Below are 23017 nucleotides of genomic sequence, written 5' to 3' on the forward strand. Positions count from 1 at the left end.
CTATAGTGATGGATCTCTAAATTCAAACTGTCATCTCAATTGTGCAAAACATTGTATCAAATTGCAATTAGTGTTGCTCGGGGGCTAGAGTATTTACATCAAGGTTGTAACACAAGGATTGTTTATTTTGATATAAAACCTCATAACATTCTCTTGGATTATGACTTCTGTCCCAAAATTACTAATTTTGGCCTTACTAAATTAGGCCAGAGGAAAGAGAGTATCACATCAATGATGGGTGCAAAAGGAACTATTGGATACATTGCTCCAAAAGTATTCTCTAGGAAATTTGGAGGGCTGTCTCATAAGTCTGATGCCTACAACTATGGAATGGTGGTTCTTGATCAAAATGGTTGGTGGAAGAAATGATATTGAAGCTGGAATAGTTTATTTGAGTGAAAAAATCTTTCCAGACTACATATATGAGAACTGGGAACATGGTGAGGATGTAAGACCTCGTGGTCTTACAACTGAAGAGGAAAATGAAACCAGACGAAAAATGAGCATAGTGAGCTTGTGGTGCGTTCAGACCAAACCTACTGAGCATCAATGACAACTGTGGCAGAAATGTTGGAAGAAAGCCTTCGATTTTGCAAATTCCACCTAAACCCATCCTATCTTCTCCTCTTATGTTGGCACAAGATTCTTCTGCCTTGTTACCACAAATTTCAAGCACTGCATGAAAAAAAGATTTTTTTTAATTAAATGGAAGAAGGATATCAATGAGCTCTTTGGCTATCCTTTTTTCCATCTGATCGATGTGCTTTTGGCTTGATTACTGATAGTTGATGTTTTTTCCTTTCCTCCCATCTTATCTTGGATTGCAAATATAGAATTGTTGTCTGGCTTTCTACAACAATCTTTTAATACTCTTTATTTTTCAAGAAGTTCAAGTGATTTATGCCTTGAATTTCATGAACACAAATATTTACTCACTACACCTACTATGTTTGGCTACAAAATCAATTTTGATTATGAACGTCGAAGTGCCAGAGTTTGCCAAGAAATTAATGGATTATACTTGGACTGTAAGGTTGAGAAGGTCAGCCTGTGAAAGTTCTTCTTCTGTGGAAAGAAAATCAGCAAGCGCTTTCACCCAATCCTCTTCCCAGTCTTATTCAAGACAATAACAAAGCCTATGTATCACAAGAAAATAACCTTTTTTGTGACAGTAGATTTTTTTTTTTGTATGATTATAAAAAAGAAAATTCATTGCTGTGTTCGACTGCATGAAGTTGGAGTTTTAGAATTGGAGAAAATTTTGATTTAATTTTCTGAGTTGCTTTTCTTTAATACCAACAATTCTAATTTTAAGACTTCAATTCTATACAACTGAATATAGTTTAAGAGAAAATGTATAAGACAAAAAATGACTGGGTACTCTAATTTGTTCAAATTCATACTTAGAGTGCATAGCCTTTCTTCAAAGTATGTTTACTTAAGTTTTTTGTTCCCTCGCTCCCACAAGATGTGCCACTCTACCCCTTGCAAGTTTTTCTTCAACATGAATAAACAGAAGTTCAATGAATTTCCATCAGCGTGCTAATTTTATAGAGAAAACATAAAAATTTTAGTATTCCAACAACTATGGTCCACGCTATTTAGTGACCTAGTTGGGATACTATTTAGTGGTCTAGTTGGTTGAGCGTTTGGCTCTCTGAACGGGTGTGTAATGACCGGGTCATTTTCTTCCTTTTCCTTTTTGCTCAAATTTTGCGGATAACTTTTTTCCATTGTCTTTTCTTTTCTGTGGATGGTTTTTCGTCACTTAGTGTCGTCTTGAGTGCTCGGAAATGGTTTCTGAGACTCTTTTCCGTGGATTGACAACTTCCTTTGAGGACCGAGTCATTTCCACAATTTTCGTTTTTCAATACTATTCATTTTTTGTCCTTATTCCTATTTCGTCCTTTTCCCTATTTCGTCTTTTCCCCGTTTGTCACTTTATTGGCAAAATCTCACTTCTTGTGCTCGGAGTTGGTTTTTGACTTCACGCATCTTTATCGTGAGTGGTTTCCAGGAAATACATATATTTACTTTTGTAGGAAAGTACTCTAGTTGCTCCCAGTGTCCATAGGGGCATGGATGCATAATTCTTTGAAATTAATTTATTTTCTTGGGGTATTTTTTGTAAATTTCTTTTGAAGATATTTTATTTCAGAGGTATCTAAGAAAATATCTTTTGGAAGATATTTTCATTCTGGGGCAGTTTTGCAGTTAACCCTTTTTGTTGGGGCCATTGTGCAATTAATGAAAGTTGTTGTAAATTATCTTGTTTTTAGCCTGGATCCTTGTACAGGATTCATTTTCACTTTTTGTCAAGTTGTAAACTCTTAGAAGTCCCTTCTGATTGATGTTTTCCAGTTTCAGGGTTTCTGGCCCCAATTTGCGCCAAACTTGTTTGGGGTATAACTTTCTACTCGGGACTCGGTTTTTGACATCGTTTCTTCCGTTATTCTTCTTTTCTCATTTTGAATCTTTTTTGTTCACAAAGTTTCATCATTTGAGTGCGTTTGCTCAAATTTCACTTCTCCGGACCCGGCGGGGCCTATTCGGGGCACTTTTTGAGATTTCTATAAAAGGGGGATGAGATATTTTATTTTTTCATTTTTTTCAGTCTCTTGCACGACCTGAAGCTTCCATGGCAGCCCAAGGGAGGATGCCACTTCTCTCTCCTCATTTGAACTTCATTTCTTTGTCAGAACATAGTAGGGCCTTTGCGTTTTGTGTTCGTGTTGACTACGCGCTTCTTTCACCCTTATTAGAACCCATTTCTGGCCAAATTTTGAGTTTGATTTTGAAGTCAAGTTGTGATTTTCATGGGTCCTCTTTGGAGTTTATCGTTCATGGCGTTGTCCCCAACAAAACCCCGAAGTATTGTCGGATTCAGAGCCGTTTCGTTTTGATGGCTTTTGAGATTTTCATCTCAAATTGAGGTAGGAGATGTTTTAGGGTTATATTAATGTTGTATTGAGGGTTATATGAGCATATACAACTTGTGAGCATGCCTTGTTCAAGTTTTTAGAATTTAATTTAATTATTTTCTTTGTTTAAGATTTAATTCTCATGATGCTAGGCAACTTAGAATTAAATTGTAGCATGCTAAAAATTTAGGCCTTGGTATGATGGTTGATATATATTAAATTGGGGTTATTTGAATAGGAATTGCAAATTTTATTTAATATTTATCTTTTGTGAAAGTTTAATTCAACTAGTTGTATCAACCATGGAATCAACTTGTAATGTGATATTAAAGTAGGCCTTGGTGAGTTCTTTAACATATATTAAATTGAGGACATTTAGATATGTTTGAAAATCTATAGAAAAATTAATTAATGAGCTTAATTAATTTTATTTTAAGTGTGTTGGTTACTTAAATTGATATTGGAGGTAATAGATTGATAATCCCTTGAAATGTGGTCTGTTTAATCACCTTGTGAGCATGTTACTAATTTGATGTAGAATTAGTACTTGAGACATCTTGAAATAGTAATTGGACTTAGCATGATATAGAATATCATTGACTTGCATAACTTGTTTAAATATATCTTGTGTAGGTATATAGCTTGTTAGAATATTACAATTGTTTATCTTGAATGCTTGTTACTAAAATGAAGCTTATATAGTACTTGTGGCTTAGGATAGTAATGTGACTCAATTGTTGTAAAATATTCTTACTTTGTGTATAATTGCATATTGGAGACTTGACATGTCATATGCTATTTAGATTTGAATCATTAGACGTGGTTTGTGTGGATTCAACCTTATTTGTGCATGGAAGATGGTTTTATGTATTATTGATTTTGACATAAGTTTGGTCTAACTTATTAATTTTAGTATAAGTTTTGAACTTATTGATTTTGGGAAGCTTGTAAGGACATATTTCACGTGATGGCTAGGGTTTAGCTCTAGTACGGAGACAAGAGTCTTCTAAGTCATAAGTGCGCACTAGGTAGTGCCTTGTGGGTCGTAATTACCCGGAAACACTTGTTTGGTCTAGTGACCACATGTCCTAGTCTTTCTACTTCGATTTTGCATTCAATTTCAAGTTGTTAATCATGGATTACTTGTAGCTTGAGAATTAATGCTTGCTTTGGATATTTGAATCTTACTTAGTATACTTGAAACTGTATACTTGTTTTGTGCATTTAGATTTCATATAGTGTACTTGAACTTGTATGATTGCTCTGTGAGTTTAGATTTCATTTAGTATGCCTATGCCATGTATACTTGTTTTAGGCGTATCTCTCTTTGCTTAGTATACTTGTGTCGGTATACTTGATTTACGAGATTTTCATATAAAATGCATACTTGTGTAAATATGCTTAGATATTGCATGACTTGTCTTAATGTGGTTTAGTATACTTGGAAATGTATGCATGTTGTATAACATGTTTAACATTGTTTAGTATACTTGAGCATGTATACTTGTATGCCGTTGTTCACTTTAAATTGCATGAGTAGCTTAGGATGATCCCTAAGTCTCACTTAACATAGATATTAGGTGGCATGAGCCCCTTTGACATGTTTCACCTTAAGGTGATAGAATTGTAAAATGCTAGGTCGATGCATGCTCATCTCCTACGAGTAGCTTTATGTTACTCACCCACGTAGTGGGGACATTTTTCAGGTACCGGGATCAGGATTCGGGATTCACATCATGCTTGGATGATTTGTAGACTTGAAGTTCTCATTTCTTGTAAATGTTGGCTTGAAATGCCATTTATAGCTTTATATGTTAAAATGTGTCAAAATGTGTAAATTTGATTCTATTTTTGTAATGTGTATATAAGTACACTCTTTACAATGTATTTGACATGTATGAGATAAGACCATAGGCCAATGACATATAATTTGTATCCTATGTAACTTTTAACTTCATGAAATATTATGAAAATATTGAAAAATGCCGAGTCATTGCTTCACTATGCTTGCATCGGATGTGGGAATTCCATTTTTATTCTTTCATAGGGTCTTATAAATCATGTTTGAAGTGTGGCCAAGGGCCAAACGGTAATTTAAAATCATTTGTTAATTTTGGTTTTCAAATTTCCCTTTTCTTGTTCATTTTCGTCTTTTTGGCCGTTAGGGGGTCGGATTTTGCATCGGGTCTTCTCGGGAGCCACGGACCATTCCCGCACGCTTAAAAACACTAAATACACTTGCGCGCACATTCGTTTCCACCTAGAAATGCATTTAGGGCCAAATGCATACTTGGTGCAAAGTTGCATTTTTTTGAGTTTTTGACCCCTTACTTAGCTAGGGGCATTTTGGGCATTTTACAGTGAGTTTTTTTTTTTTAATTCTTCACGAGTCACAAAGAAAACTCAATTTTGAAGGGGGTTTCTTCTTTATGTTTTTGCAAAAAAATTCATCTAGACCTCCAAATTCAGCCTTTATTCCGGATTTTTCTGGAAAAAAAAAAACCATACAGCAGCTTTATGGGCTGCTGCCAGCCATGTGTGCACCCAGTGCGCGTGCGGCGTGCATGGGCGTGAGCATGGGTGTGCATATGGGGCTGTCATGGCCCCTCGTCGGGCCGCCGCGACGTCAATTCTTCTTTTGGGCTTTTCTCCTTTGTCCGGACTCCGATTCAAGTGAATTTTTTTTTGAACTTGACTAATTTTTCGTTGTCTTTCCAACGGTGTGCTCGGTTGCACCTGGTTCTTCCTAAATAATTACCAGTTTACCCTTTTTGCCTTTAATGCTCGTTTTTCTTCGTCATGCCGTTTCTCTTTCGTCCGTACCCCGAATCATGCAATTCTTGAGTCCATCTTGATTAGTTTTCCGTTGTCCTTCCATCGGTGTCCTCGGTGGCACCTGAATCTATAGTTTTTAGAAATGACTATTTTGCCCCTGGGGGCTTATTTGTCATATTTTCGATCTTTTGCTTCTGCATCAGTTCTTGTTGAGTTCCACGACCTCATAGAAGGTCACTTTGACTTCTTAAAGTCTTGTTTTCTATTTTCGCTTCCACATTTGGATCCGTTATCGAATCATCTTTTCGGTTCATCACTGATGCACTGGCCTAAAAACCAGGGCCGTCACAGGTGGTATCAGAGCTCCCAGGTTTGAAAACCTTGGGACGACGGGTTTTGGGTGCATATCACATTTCTGTTGCTTTGTTTTGCGTGTTAATATGCTTTATGATAACATGTTTTGGCTTAATAACATGTTTATGTGCTTACGTGCTGTATGTGTTATGCTATCTGTTTAGCTTGTTTTGATTCTAATGTAAAGAGTATGACATATGATGTATGCTAGATTAGATTTGTATATGCATGATTGTGTTACATATTTGGCATGACACGGGATTGGTCATTGAGGCACGAGTTGAGGTTGATGGTGATTGTAGTCACAGTTTCATTGTAGTTTAGGTTGTTGTTGACCTAGAGTTAACTTTGGATAGGTGGAGAGACACTTTTTGTTTAAGCTCTCATGGGGTGAGCCATTAGGCACGACCGTAGTACTGGATTTGTTGATTTTGGGCCATGATTAGGTTTTAGACCTTTTGGGCACCTTGGTTGTTTTGGAAGGTTCCATTGAGATTGCAATTTTCGTGGGCGGGTACGTTGTAGGCTGGTGCATGGCACTGTCATGCTACCGTGCTAGCTAGCTACGAGAGCAGTTCGGCTGGAATCAGCTTTGGCTTTTGTTTTAATAGGCGTTGTCCTTTTGATCGATGATAATAATGTTGTGCTGGGGATTAGTCGTAGTGATTGATTTGGTTGTTATTGGTATGTCAATAGTTGCCGCTTTCTTTGAGTTCTCTTTGCGTAATGATGCTTTTGGGATCAAGTCGATTGATTGACGTTTGGGGTTGGTAAGAGCATTGCACCGTTAGTGTCACTTGTAGTGCCACCTTTAGATTTGGAGATGGATTGTTAGAGTTTTACCAGTGTGGTAAGGGCTCACGTTGTTTTGAGACAGGTTGTTGTCACATTTGTTTTGTCTTGAGCTGTCCATTTCTTTAAGGTGGGAAGAATGTTTCCTTTTTATGTTCGTCGTGTTGACACTTGTGGGGGGGGGATAAGGTTCTCACATTTTCCTGGTCTGTGTTTAGGACTTCACAAGGAGTGAGTCTCTTCTCTTCGTTGCCTTGTGCACGGTTTGGGGTTGGTTGGTCCGTGAGGATCACTGTTATCATTTTGAGTCATTGGTGAGGATTTGGTGGATTTTGGTCGACTTACTTCCATGGAGGGGGTGAAGTCTTTGACCTTATTGTCTTTCTTTCAAAGATAGGGTTGTGGTGCTCAAAGTGAATTGATTTATATAAGATCATTTTGGGGGACTTGTGTCCATTTGATTTAGGATTTGGTTGATTCATGAGGTGAGCTCAATACTCTTTTGAGAATGTTTTTTGGAGACTTGCTTTGGTTTTTAGAGACTTGGATGTGCTTGACTCTTAGGAGAGGTTTTGAAAGATCGCTGTTGGATTTGGCTTATTTATAGAGTTTTCTCGTCCTAGTTATGGCTAAGCGTAGTTTTGAGGAATTGTTATTCTAGTGATTGATTGTGGATTGAAATTAAAGGATTTTGATTTAGCTTGGTGATGCCAAGCACGGTTTTGAAAGATTCATTTTGTGACTTTGGTTGTCAGGACTTAATGTGTGTACCACTTAGTGGACTTGTATTTCAGGGATTTAGTCATCCGTGATAGGGATTTTGATCCGATGTTTAATTTCGGTGTGGTTTTGTAGTTGATCTGTTTCAGAATGATATCTGGAATTTCGAGACATTGGAGTTGTTGGTTCTATGGTACTGAGGATTTAAGGCATTAAGCGTAGCGGTGCCTGTGACATTGTTATCAGAGCTTTGGGATTTGCTACCCCAACTCTCACAAGATGCTTGGTTTCCGTAGTACTTTCGGTAATGATGATTCACGACATTGATATCATTGGTATCAAAAGGTTTCATGGGTAGACCTAGTGTGGGGCAGGTTATGAACAAGTGCCTTATATTGTCATGCTACCGTACGAAGTTGTGTGTTGTGGGCGAGTGCTAGTTGCCGTCGATGCTACCTTACTGACAAGTAAGTGTGGGCGGGCACTAGGTACTATCGTTGCTACCACAAATTTAAGTACGTCGTGGGCGGGTTCTGGTTGCTATTCGTACTGCCATGTTGTCTTTGTTCTGTACCTTTATTTGATACGTGATTATCTTGGAGTTCTTTTGGGGGTTGTTTTTGGATCGGTATGATGGTTCATCAGGAAAAATGCTTACGGTTGTTGTCTTCCGTTCCTTTGTCTAGCGTTGGGTTCTGTGAGTGACCTTTAACTTGTCATGTGGCCATGCGGTCATTTTTCTTTTGAGAGGTTGTCCTGTCGTAAGCACGTGGGTGCAAATGGCATTGGTTTGCATGTTGTTTTCTAGTTTCGGAATTGCTCTCGTAGCATGTCGTGGGGTACGCGGAGATGTACTCCGTAGTTATCCTAGTTTCGCCTTTTGTTTTGTTGGGGCTGGATTTCGGGGACGAAATCCCTTTAAAGTGGGAAGGTTATAATGACCCGGTCATTTTCTTCCTTTTCCTTTTTCCTCAAATTTTGCGAATAAATTTTTTCAGTTGTCTTTTCTTTTCTGTGGATGGTTTTTCGTCACTTAGTGTCGTCTTGAGTGCTCGGAAATGGTTTCTGAGACTCTTTTCTGTAAATTGACAACTTCCTTTGAGGAGTCATTTCCACAATTTTCGTTTTTCGACACTATTCATTTTTTGTCCTTATTCCTATTTCGTCCTTTTCCCTATTTCGTCTTTTCCCGGTTTGTCATTTTGTTGGCAAAACCTCACGTCTTGTGCTCGGAGTTGGTTTTTGACTTCACGTATCTTTATCGTGAGTGGTTTCCACGAAATACGTATCTTTACTTTTGTAGGAAAGTACTCTGGTTGCTCCTGGTGTCCATAGGGGCATGGATGCATAATTCTTTGAAATTAATTTCTTTTCTTGGGGTGTTTTTCGTAAATATCTTTTCAAGATATTTAATTTCAAGGGTATCTAAGAAAATATCTTTTGGAAGATATTTTCATTCTGGGGTAGTTTTGCAGTTAACCATTTTTGTGGGGGCCATTGTGTAATTAATGAAGGTTGTTGCAAATTATCTTGTTTTGAGCCTGGATCCTCGTACGGGATTCATTTTCACTTTTTCTCGAGTCGTAAACTCTTAGAAGTCCCTTTTGGTCGATGTTTTCCAGTTTCAAGGTTTTTGGCCCTAGTTTGTGCCAAACTTGTTTGGGGCATAACTTTTTGCACGGGACTCAGTTTTTGACGCTGTTTCTTCTGTTATTCTTATTTTCTCATTTTGAATCTTTTTCGTTCATAAAGTTTCATCATTTGAGCGCGTCTGCTCAAATTTCACTTTTCGAACCTGGCGGGGCCCGTTCGGGGCACTTTTTGAGATTTCTATAAAAAGGGGATGAGATATTTTATTTTTTCATCTTCCCCACTCTCTTGCACGACCTGAAGCTTCCATGACAGCCCAAGGGAGGCTTCCGCCTTCTCTCTCCTTATTTGAACTTCATTTCTATGTCAGAACATAGTAGGGCCTTTGCGTTTTGTGTTCGTGTTGACTACGTGCTTCTTTCACCCTTATTAGAACCCATTTCTGGCCAAATTTTGAGTTTGGTTTTGAAGTCAAGTTGTGATTTTCATGGGTCCTCTTTGGAGTTTATCTTTCATGGCGTTGTCCCCGACAAAACCCCCAAGTATTATCGGATTCGGAGCCGTTTCGTTTTGATGGCTTTTGAGATTTTCATCTCAAATTGAGGTAGGGGATGTTTTAGGGTTATATTAATGTTGTATTGAGTGTTTTATGAGCATATACAACTTGTGAACATGCCTTGTTCAAGTTTTTAGAATTTAATTTAATTATTTTCTTTGTTTAAGATTTAATTCTCATGATACTAGGCAATTTAGAATTAAATTGTGGCATGCTAGAAATTTAGGCCTTGGTATGGTGGTTAATATATATTAAATTGGGATTATTTGAATAAGAATTGTAAATTTTATTTAATATTTATATTTTGTGAAAGTTTAATTCACCTAGTTGTATCAAGTATGGAATTAACTTGTAATGTGATATTAAAGTAGGCCTTGGTAAATTCTTTAACATATATTAAATTGAGGACATTTAGATATGTTTGAAAATCTATAGAAAAATTAATTAATAAGCTTAATTAATTTTATTTTAAGTGTGTTGGTCACTTAAATTGATATTGGAGGTAATATGTTGATTATCCCTTGAAATGTGGTCTGTTTAATCTCCTTGTGAGTATGTTACTAATTTGATGTAGAATTAGTACTCGAGACATCTTGAAATGGTAATTGGACTTAGCATGATATAGAATATCATTAACTTGCATAGCTTGTTTAAATATATCTTGTGTAGGTATATAACTTGTTAGAATATTACAATTGTTTGTCTTGAAAGTTTGTTACTAAAATGAAGCTTGTTTAGTACTTGTGGCTTAGGATAGTAATGTGACTCAATTGTTGTAAAATATTCTTACTTTGTGTAATTGCATATTGGAGACTTGACATGTCATATGTTATTTAGACTTGAATCATTAGACATGGTTTGTGTGGATTCAACCTTATTTGTGCATAGAAGATGGTTTTAAACATTATTGATTTTTATATAAGTTTGGTCTAACTTATTGATTTTAGTATAAGTTTTGAACTTATTGATTTTGGGAAGCTTGTAAGGACATATTTCACGTCATGGCTAGGGTTTAGCTCTAGTACAGAGATAAGAGTCTTCTAAGTCATAAGTGCGCACTAGGTAGTGCCTTGTGGGTCGTAATTACCCGGAAATACTTGTTTGGTCTAGTGACCACATGTCCTAGTCTTTCTACTTTGATTTCGCATTCAATTTCAAGTTGTTAATCATGGATTACTTGTAGCTTGAGAATTAATGCTTGCTTTGGATATTTGAATCTTACTTAATATACTTGAAACTGTATACTTGTTTTGTGCATTTAGATTTCATATAGTGTACTTGAACTTGTATGATTTCTCTGTGAGTTTAGATTTCATTTAGTATGCTTGTGTCGTGTATACTTGTTTTAGGCGTATCTCTCTGAACTTAGTATACTTGTGTCGGTATACTTGATTTACGAGATTTTCATATAAAATGCATACTTGTGTAAATATGCTTAGACATTGCATGACTTGTCTTAATGTGGTTTAGTATACTTGGAAATGTATGCATGTTGTATAATATTTTAACATTGTTTAGTATACTTGAGCATGTATACTTGTATGTCGTTGTTCACTTTAAATTGCATGAGTAGCTTAGGATGATCCCTGAGTCTCACTTGACATAGACGTTAGGTGGCATGAGCCCCTTTGACATGTTTCACCTTAAGGTGATAGAATTGTAAAATGCCAAGTCGATGCATGCTCATCTCCTACGAGTAACTTTATGTTACTCACCCACGTAGTGGGGACATTTTTCAGGTACCGGGATCAGGATTCGGGATTCACATTATGCTTGGATGATTTGTAGACTTGAAGTTCTCATTTCTTGTAAATGTTGGCTTGAAATGCCATTTATAGCTTTATATGTCAAAATGTGTCAAAATGTGTAAATTTGATTCTATTTTTGTAATGTGTACATAAGTACACTCTTTACAATGTATTTGACATGTATGAGATGTGGCCATAGGCCAATGACATCTAATTTGTATCCTATGTAACTTTTAACTTCATGAAATATTATGAAAATATTGAAAAATGCCAAGTCATTACTTCACTATGCTTGCATCGGATGTGGGAATTCCATTTTTATTCTTTCATAGGGTCTTATAAATTATGTTTCAAGTATAGCCAAGGGTCAAACGGTAATGTGAAATCATTTGTTAATTTTGGTTTTCAAATTTCCCTTTTCTTGTTCATTTTCGTCTTTTTGGCCGTTAGGGGGTCGGATTTTGCATCGGGTCTTCTCGGGAGCCGCGGACCATTCCCGCGTGTTTAAAAACACTAAATACACTTGTGTGCACATTCATTTTGACCTAGAAATGCATTTAGGGCCAAATGCATACTTGGTGCAAAGTTACATTTTTTTGAGTTTTTGACCCCTTACTGAGCTAGGGGCATTTTGGGCATTTTACAGTGAGTTTTTTTTTTTTTTTTTTTTTTTAATTCTCCATGAGCTACGTAGAAAACTCAATTTTGAGGGGGGTTTCTTCTTTGTATTTTTGCAAAAAAATTTATCTAGGCCTCCAAATTCTGTCTCTGTTCTGGATTTTTCTGAAAAAAAAAAACCATACAGCAGCTTTATGGGCTGCTGCCAGCCATGTGTGCACCCAGGGCGCGTGGCGTGCATGGGAGCGCGCATGGGGCTGTCATGGCCACTCGTCGGGCCGCCGCGACGTTAATTATTCTTTTAGGCTTTTCTCCTTCGTCTGGACTCTGATTGAAGTGAATTTTTTTTTAAACTTGTCTAATTTTTTGCTGTCTTTCCAACAGTGTGCTCAGTTGCACCTGGTTCTTCCTAAATAATTACCAGTTTACCCTTTTTGCCTTAAGTGCTCGTTTTTTTTCGTCATGCCGTTTCTCCTTCGTCCGTACTTCGAATCATGCGATTCTTGAGTCCATCTTGATTAGTTTTTCGTTGTCCTTCCATCGGTGTGCTCGGTGGCACCCGAATCTATAATTTTCAGAAATGACTATTTTGCCCCTGGGGCTTATTTGTCATATTTTTGATCTTTTGCTTCTGCATCAGTTCTTGTTGAGTTCCACGACCTCATGGAAGGTCACTTTGACTTCTTAGAGTCTTGTTTTCTGTTTTCGCTTCCGCATTCGGATCCGTTATCGGATCATCCTTTTGGTTCATCACTGACGTACTGGCCTAAAAACCAAGGCCGTCACAAGGTGTAGAGGATTATGACTAGGACATTGAAAAGTATAAAAATTTGCTTGAATTATTAGATTTACTTTTGTGGACGTGGTTCAGCCACGTCACCAAAGGTCAAGTCAAATAGTCAACACCTTGACAAGATCCACCTCAGCAAGGTGAGCAGTAGTCGACCAGGGCTTCAAACTTTGAACCAAACATTCGGTTGATGGATCCTGGGCCTTGAACCACGGGCCATCTCCGCAATCGATCGACGGGCCTTGAACCTTGATCCGACCTCATCACAGTTGGTCGATCGACGGGCCTTGAACCTCAATCCGACCCCATCACAGTTGGTCGATCGATGGGGCCTTGAACCTTGGTCCGACCCCATCATAATTCGTCAATCGACGAGCCTTGAACCTCGATCCGACCAGATCACAATTCCTCGATCGAAGGGCCTTGAACCTCAATCTGACCCGATAATAATTCGTCAATCGACGGGCCTTGAACATCGATCCGACCTTATTGCAATTCATCGATCGACGGGCCTTGAACCTCGATCCGACTGACGACCGACATATCCTGAGCCGTGAATCAATGTAGCAGCAAATCATTAATTGATGGGCTTTGAGCCTTTATTCAAGCAACGAAAAGCTATAGTAAGGCTCTTTGAGTGACATTTGGGATGTAGAAGCGATTTTGGAATAGAGGATGGAAAATTAGTAATGTTTTGCCTACTAAGGCAAGACCCAGTTTGAGGATAACAACAAATGACAGCTAGAATAGTACAATCGCCTTTACAGCCTGTCATTCTTGGATTATTCCACAGGAAAGGTACACTTGGCAGTTGATCCAAAAATATAGGGATTAGGGCAACATGACCCAAAGAGGCATTATTCTGACCCGCTCCAAAGATGGAGGCCCAACAATGTACTACCTGGATAACCTAGGGCTATAAAAGGAGGCAGTGACAAAAAGAAGTGGGTAAGAACTGACGGCAGCTCCTTCCCTACCATTGCTCAAGATTCTCTCTCTGGACTGGTTTTCTCTCCCTTTTCCCTACCCTTCTGCATTCTTCATATTGCTAAGTGGTATATTCCTAGACCTTCTTGACTCTTCCAAGACCCACGCAGAACCAGGTATCTACAACTTTTAATGGATATGTGATGGTTTATTTTTTATAAGTTCAATGCAAAAATATTAAATTGGTAATACTGTAAGAAATAGTACATTGATTTTTTAAATACGATAATTATTTTGAGGAGGAAAAAAATAAAAAAAAGGTGGACACCTACTTTAAAACAAAGATGATAAGTTCTATATGACTGTAGCCGGTGACGGACCCAAGATTTTTTTTGGGGGGGGGGGGGGGGGGGGGAATTGTAGACAATTTAAAAAATTTTTTTTTTATTTTTTTTTTTTGAAGTGGGGGTACTTTTGAAATTTTAACTAAAACTTTAGGTAACAATATAAATTAGAAAAATCTAGTGGAGAAATAAGTGAGATAAAAATGTGAAGGGAGCAAAAGCTGGTGCCTTGTGCGGTCTTACCTAAGTTCAACCAGCCCACCCGCTTCGTGTTGTGACCCGTTGAGGGAAGTAGTGACACAAGAGCTAGATTACCCCTGGCTTGTTTTACTCCATGGGCATGAACTCCGCTGATGTGCTTACTCTTCCCGGCCGCTGCGGGATCCACATCGATATCAGCGCATGCTTCGGTGGTAAACAAATAAATATACATACATATTTATTTGTCACGGGGTTTCATGAATTGTGGCCTTTGAATCTCAAACGAGAGTCTAGACTATTGGGTGATTTTGTTTTTGAAAGATTGGGTGAACTCAGTAAATTGGGGTGGTTTTGTTTTTGAAAGATTGGGTGAACTCAGTAAACTGGCTCGCCGGGTTGGCTCTTGACTCGGTCATCACTGATTGCTACTTGTCATCCGAAATTTGTCAACAAATCATGGATCAATTTTTCCGAGTGATTTGCATAAAAAGATATACCCATTAAAAAAAAAAAGAAAAAAAAGTCAAATGATATTTAAAAAATTTGTATTTTTCATATATTATTATTGCTGTTATTATCTGTTGAACTTTTCAGTTATTTGATCACATCAAACTATTCTATGAAATTAAATCAAGCTTGCCTTACTTTTCCTTCCGAATTTAACAGGATTTTCTAAATTATTGCAAAAATAAATAAATAAAGGATCACTGTTAGTGCTCTGTTTGAATCTGAGTTCAGCTCAACACACTTGAACATATTAATTTAATTTTTGTTTTTTAAATATATGAAATTTGTTGAGTTATAGAGAAATTTTGTGGACAATGCAAATTACATAACCTTAATGTCCAACTCACTAGCCAAGTATTCCAACTCACACTAGAAGTCTCATTTTATTTTATATATATATATATATATATATATATTATTATTATTATTATTATTATTTTTACTGCATATACATTAACTAATTATTTTTTAATTTTCTTTTTCTTTTGTCCAGCTATAGCCCAAACCCCTTCCGTGCCCACTCTTTCTTCATGTTTATATCACTATAAGTCTCTCTTTGAAATATTCGATTTTCACTTGGTTCATTTATTAAATAAACGATCAGGTTTTATCGAGCTGAGCTTGAACTATTGGTTAAAAGATTGGTTCATTTATAAACCTATACGGACCTAACAATTTATGAGTTTTGCCTGTTTGGAATCAGAATTCACCATGATATTTAGTTTACAAAATAAAAAGGTAAATTTCTTGAAACTTTAACTATCTCATTAATGCTCCATGGACTACAAGACAGGTAAAGAATTTATTCTCCTACTCACACTCAGATATCTTAAAATTATGCGAGTGAGACATTGATTAACATTATTTTTGTTAAGTGCCTGATATCATGTTAATAATTATTACTTTAAAAATATGAGCATAACTTAAATATTTAAATCTTTCAAATAATTCGTGAGTAGGGGATAGGTACGCTCGTTGTTGTACTTGTACTCATTATTTTTGTTGGACACAAAGATTTATTACAGGACATAACCTGCCACATATGTACTCCTATTTAAAATTGATTTCTCGATCTATTTTAGTTATGAGCTTTGTATATTTAATTTTTAACATAAAAATGTAAATACAAAATTAACTATCCATCACAAAGTTTCTTCTATGTTATGGCTGTTAGCAGGATCATCATCTTTTAGTAACAATTTTTCTCTTAATGTTACAGGATCAGCTAGAAGGCCACTGAAGATTGTAGGAGGTAACATAATGAATAACTGAAAAATAGTCTGTATGTGTGCTCATTCAAAATTTCTCAACATTTCAGCTGGGAAATCAATATTTTTATACACGATAATTTTTAATTTTTATATTTATTTTTTTATTTTTATTTATTTATTTTTTTAATTGATACACTCACACTGCCTCCATTGAGGCTCGAATCCCTAACCTTCTTTTAGGAAGTAGGTAGACCATTGGCCTGCTGGTATACTGGTTAATTTTTTTTACTCCAACCCAATAACTGTTTAAAGTAATCAATATTTCAGCATAAGCTCACAACCTATTTACTCATCCATAAGCCCGTTTAAGATATGGCGAGTATATATATAGCATGAATATGAATATACTATGACATATCTCCACTCTATTCATGCAGGCATCACAGCCGGTGTGGCTGGACTTATATTAATCTCTGTTATGATGATATGGAAGAAGAAAACAATGAATGATCAAAATGTCGAGTTATTTTTTTATGAATTATGGATGCCATGTTCCAAAGCGGTATAATTATTCAGATATTAAAAGAATGACCAACTCATTCAGAGACAAACTAGGCCAAGGAGGATACGTTGTCGTTTACAAAGGGAAGCTATTAGATGGTCAGCTTGTGGCTGTGAAGGTCTTGAGTGAGACCAAGGGTAACGGAGAGGAATTTATCAATGAAGTTGCTAGCATTAGCAGAACTTTGCATGTCAATGTGTCTTTTTTAGGTTTCTGTTATGGGAGAAACAAAAGAGCGCTGGTCTATGAATTCTTGAGCAATGGATCTTTGGACAAGTTCATCTGTAATGATAGGTCTTCGAATTCAAGTTGTCATCTCGATTGCAAAACATTATATCAAATTGCAATCGGTGTTGCTCAGGGACTGGAGTATTTTCACCGAGGTTGTAGCACAAGAATTGTTCATTTCAATATAAAACCTCAGAACATTCTTTTGGATGATAAATTCTCTCCCAAAATTGCTGATTTTGGCCTTGCTAAATTAGGCCAGAGAAAAAAAAAGTATTATGTCAATGGTGAGTGCAAGAGGAACTATTGGATACAATGCTTTGGAAGTATTTTTTAGGAATTTCGGAGGGGTCTCTCATAAATCTGATGTCTACAGTTATGGAATGATGGTTCTTGAAATGGTTGGTGGAAGAAAGGATATCGAAGCCTCCATTCAAGTGAAGTATATTTTCCAGATTGCATATATGAGCAGTTGGAACACAATGAGGATTTAAGACTTAATGGTATTACAACTGATGATGAAGAAGAAAGACACACGGCAAGGAAAATGACGATAGTGAGTTTGTGGTGCATTCAGACCAATCCGGCAGATCGCCCATCAATGACTACTGTTGTAGAAATGTTGGAAGGAAGCCTTCAATCCTTGCAAATTCCACCTAAACCTATCCTATCTTCTCCTCCTAAGTTGGAAGAAGATTCTTCCCCATTATTACCTCAAAGTTCGAGTACTAACTTTTCAAATTCACTGGAAGAATAATATCAGTAACTTTTTTTTTTGGTTCTCTCTTTCTTTTTGATGTGCTTTTGGCATGATGGTGATACTCGATGTTTGTTTTTTTTAACTTCTTTTATCTTGAATTGTAGCAAAAGTTTGAAACTTTTCCAGAATTTCAAGTAATTTATACCTTATAGTTTTGTTGAAGAAAGTTTATGCTTATTACACAGGCACACACAAAAATTGGTCCAAGGTATGCATGAAGCTAGGCTGAATTTGGCAAATCCAGTATTCTGTATACTTGTCATACATGTTATAAATAGTGTCCAGGAAAATTAGTAATGTAGTTACAGAACATAAATGTGTTTTCATGAGTTAGCTAATCTTATACATAAATGTGTTTTCATGAGTTAGCTAATCTTATCTTTTTCCAACAATTTGCGAAGGAAAACACAAAAGAAATGCAATTTTTTTTTTTTTTTTTCTTTTTTTGTGAAGAGAATCAAAAGAAATTTGAAGAACAATAAGAGTAAGAAAGAAAAGAATTAAAGAAACTTTTAGTAAAAATTAATTTTAGGGGGGCATATAATAATTTTTTACAAATTATATACATAAAATCTAATAAAAATTAATGGACTAGCATAAAAGTACTTCTATAACCTGTTCACTAAGATTGTCACAAGGCATTCACACTTTATTTGGCTGTATATTTGTGCATTTCTGGATGTTTGAGTATTAATTATGTGACGGAGGACCAGACTTTCTTAATAGAAAATTAGAAATGCTATGTTTTTTAAACTAGGTGGGATCCTCTGTGGACTAGAGAGGCAGACAATAAAGGTTAAACCAAATTCTATCCCGACACTCACATAATGAAATAATTAATAGGTTGTCTAAATATATATGTTTTTTCTTTGTTGTCTTGAGAGTTTAGATAATCAAATTCAACTATATGTTGTCCATGTTTAACCGCATGTGGTATTCTCTACATAGAAGAACGGTAAATTGTATTGACACCTTCTTGTGATATTGGTCAATTTCACTCCGCGACTAGTTAAACGTTTTTTTAGACATTCACATCCCTTTTAGTTGAAATGTCATAAATGTCCTCGAATTTTTTGAGTTCGATTTTTAGACATTCACATCCCTTTTAGTTGAAATGTCATAAATGTCCTCGAATTTTTTGAGTTCGATTTTATTCTAAAAAATCAGCCCTATGAAATAACCAAACCAGCCATCCCTATGCTAAGAAATTAACAACACGTTTAACCCTAAAATAAAGTAACCCTAATTGCAAACATGAAGAGAGAAAGAGAGTTCTAGAGTTGTCACCTGTAATACCCCTATATTTTAAAGGCTTATTTGATTTAATTTAATTGCATTATTTCTCTTATTTGCGTTATTTGATTTAATTGATTAATTTAAATTGTTTTATTATTTGTTTAATTTAAATGTTTTATTTAAATTATGCATATGTGTTTAATTGTTTGAGGTCTAATTACTCGATTTATTTAATTATTTGTTTTATTTTAATTTAGTATGGATTGGGCTTAGAGTTAGTATAACCAAAAGTAATGAATTGGAGCTAGTTGGAGGAGGTCTAGGTTTGTTGAGAATGATTTGGACAATGGGGAATGTGTTATATATATATATATATATATATATATATATATATATATATATATATATATATATATAATTTAATTATTATTTTATTTAAATTAAATTATCATATATGTCATGATATAAATATATATTATTATTATTGTGTTAGTTGGATTTACGTTAGGATTTGTGGGTAATTTATATATATGTGTAATAGTTCGAGAAGAGGATTTTTTGGTTTTTGCGTGAGTTTTGAAAGAAATAGAAAAGGGGGTTTGACATAAGGATAGAGAGAGAAAGAAGGAAGAAGATGATCAGAATCATTGCCGGAGTTGAGGAAGACAACCGAAGAAATTGTTTCGATCCGAAAGTCAAAGAGGCAAGTTCTATGTTCTAACCATCCCCTTAGTTCTTATAAACACCTTATGCTTGACTTTAGGGTTTAACTATACTTAAAAGGCTATGTACAATTATTAAGAAATAATCTTCAAACAGTGTAAGGCGTTTGGACAGAATTTAAACAACAGTTCGATAAGTCCATTTCAACCAGATAATAGTGTTTTTTGGGTAGAAATGATTGATTTTAAAAAACACTATCGCTATAGCTTGTGGGTGTGATACCCCCTGATTTTTAGATGCGGGTTGGCCAGGCCCATGCCCGAATACCCGAGGATATCAAAAACAAATCGGTAATAATCGAACATAGAGTACCAAAAAGATTAAAATAAATAAATAAATTTCTAAAAGAAAACTAAAATAATAATCCATTAATTGAAACCTTAGAATAAAATTTTATTAAATAATAAATTATTCTGATACAATTAATCGTCCAATAATACAATTTGGGAATCCATCTAGTGGACCCCTAATAATATCCTAGCGGGAAAATAACTTAACTGTAATCAAATCCAAAACTAAAACATAAAGAAGAGCCCTACGTACTGTAGGAAACGGGGGCATTAAAAACATAAATTTTGAATGAGATTTGGAATAGATTCCGCTAATAATTTTTTGCGGATCTCTAGACGAGCGCGTTTCTCTCCACAAAGAGATGAACGTGGTATATTTACTTTCTCAAATCCGTTTCCGGGTGAATGAGAAATTATCTCCAAAGTGTGGTGTTTTGATAAGCCTAAATGGGTATGCAAAATGTGGGAAGTGTTTGTCCCACATAGAAAAAATGTAGAAACCAATTGAAATTTAAATAAGCCAGCTTTGGGCTTAGGTTTGGGCTTGGGCTTGAGCTTGGGCCTAACTGTAAAGTCCAATTATTCTTTTTACTAAATGGAATCTTGGATTGGGCCTTTAATTTTGGGCTGGGCTTATTTAAATGGGTGGTTAATTTTTGAATTTAAATTAAAAGTTAGTTTTTTTTCCAAAGGGTTGCATCTACTTCTAAAGGGTTGCATCTGTTTTTTTAAAGAATTGTATCTGTTTCTAAAGGGTTGCAACTCAAAACCAACAGACATAGTATCCAATACTAGCCTCCGTTCAAGTTCTTTATTTATTATTATTATTTTATTGCTTTATTTTGCATATTTAATTAAATATAAAGTTGCATATTTAATTAATGATTTCTTAGCATATTGTTAATTATCTCATGACATATTAGTATAATGTCTGTTATATCTTAAATGTCACATGAAGCATATATTTACCAACACGTAGTTAGAAGAGTGAATAACTATCTCTGCTTAGCAAGAACAGTCTATATCCCTGGAGCTGACGAACATCTGAAAAATAATGGTGGGTCAGGCCTATAAACAAGCTCTGCTGTATTACAATTCAAGCAGAGACTCGATACACATATACATCCTAGTTAACTCAATAATAACTAGTAATCCATAAATATATATATGATCCACACTAACGGGTTACCGTTGGACTATAGGACGGACTCAACTTGAATAGAAGGTAACATGTAAAACGAACAAGTAGTGGGCATGATTACCTCTACCTACCAGGGTTCTCAAGACTCATATAATCAACGAGACTTCACAAGGCAATATACGCTCCCTAACCATGATCCTGAGACTCAAGCTCATATCATGGCTCATAACTATATATACATAAAATCTATCCTAATCCAGAATAAAAAATAAATATCCGGTATGTCATCCAACTGATTCTGTTGATCGGACATGAATTTATGTAGGATTTAACATTTTAGTTAATCCATTCCATTATAGATGAATAGGTAGGACTTAACGTTTTTAGTTAATCCGTCCCTAATATGACACCATCCCATACTGGTGCATATAATGTATATAATTCATAAATGATGCAACATCTAAAGTAATACATCAAATAAATCCACAGTTGATGAAACAGTTATAATATCACATCAAATAAATTTAGAATTAAGCATAATAAGATCAGACCAAATACATAATCATATTATTCTGCCAATGTATAATTAAAACCATATAATATCCATATTAATTGCCAAGTTATTTTTAAGCAATTAACTCCTCCATTCCATCCAATAGTTGATGAAGAAATATATAAATATAACATCAATTACATCCAGAGATAAGCATAATAACAGTCAGACAATAACTGAATTTACTATAGCTAATGCATGATAAACATTATATAATATCCATGAAATTTCTTAGAACAATTTTAATAATTAATTAATCATTAATCAACATGCAAATTTAACTGAAATTTCATATTGATCACTTTTATCACCTATAGGTATAGATTAAACATCTTGGGATTTTAACATATTCATTGTAGTCATTTAAATCACCCATAATACCCTGCACAGCCCTGGAACATCCAAAACCTCAAAACAGTAGCCAAAAATCCCAAAATATTAAAGTAGCAGCAATGGAGCATGCTCTCAAATTGGGGAGCAAGCTCTGTCCACTTGAGAGCAAGCTCTATCCTTATGAAAGCAAGCTCTGTCCTTGTGAGAGCAAGCTCTGTCCTCGTGGGAGCAAGCTCTGTCCACTTAAGAACAAGCTATAGTCTTGAGGGAGCAGGCTCTCAACTTCATGGAGCCGGCTCTCTCCCTTAGAGAGTCGTCAAGATAATTCCCTTTAGGGAGCCGGCTTTCATCCTGATCTGCATCATCTTTCTCGTCTTCAACTAGTTCCAATCCATCTGTTCTCCATTGTTGATGGTTCTAAGAGTCTGAACTATATCTCGAATCATTCCAGTAATTTATATAAAACAATTATGCATCATTAACATCAATTAAAACAAATACTCATGGTATAATTTACAAGATCAATCAATTACAAATAAATTCATCTAACATTGTTTTAAATCATAATTAGCATGCATAATAGATCAATTTAAAGTTTGATTAGTTCCTGGAATTAACTTAGGCCTGTATAGAAACACGAAGTCTAAGGGAAGGAGTAAGAGAAGAACTTGCCTCTAGGTTTCGAATTGAAACCTTCTCTTCTTCTTCCTTGGTTTTCCGACGACCTTGGTTGTCGTCGAACCCTCTCTGTTGCTCCTGGTTTTACCCATAAACAAATCCTCTTCCTTCCTCCTTGGTCCGGCCTTCAATCCTTGGTCAAAACCTTAGTTTCCTCTCTCAGTATTCTCTCAAACTCTCTGTCTCTAAAAAGTGGCATGAATAGGGTTTCTAAACCCTTTGGTAGACTATCACTATGTATACATAGAGTTATATTAAATCATTTTCCAAGTCTAAGTCTGCTAAATAAAAAGGAACAAATATAAAGGAAAAAGGAAAAATACAATATATACATATACATCTTAAGTATAATGCGTAATATACATGTATATAAATATAATATATAATTAACTTATAACTATATATATCAACCGACTATAATAACTATTATTACTAACTATTAATAATAATAATTATAAT

At 35.5% G+C, this 23017-nt stretch overlaps 1 pseudogene; it reads left to right on the plus strand.

Annotated features, from left to right (window-relative positions):
- Nucleotides 1-234: 234 nt before the first annotated feature.
- Nucleotides 235-17601, plus strand: LOC132309109 (PR5-like receptor kinase; annotated as a pseudogene).
- Nucleotides 17602-23017: the final 5416 nt, after the last annotated feature.

This window comes from Cornus florida, unplaced genomic scaffold (genome assembly GCF_030987335.1).
Source record: "Cornus florida cultivar Cherokee Brave unplaced genomic scaffold, ASM3098733v1 CherokeeBrave_3.0.0_Hap2_Chr05, whole genome shotgun sequence".
Lineage (NCBI taxonomy): Eukaryota > Viridiplantae > Streptophyta > Magnoliopsida > Cornales > Cornaceae > Cornus > Cornus florida.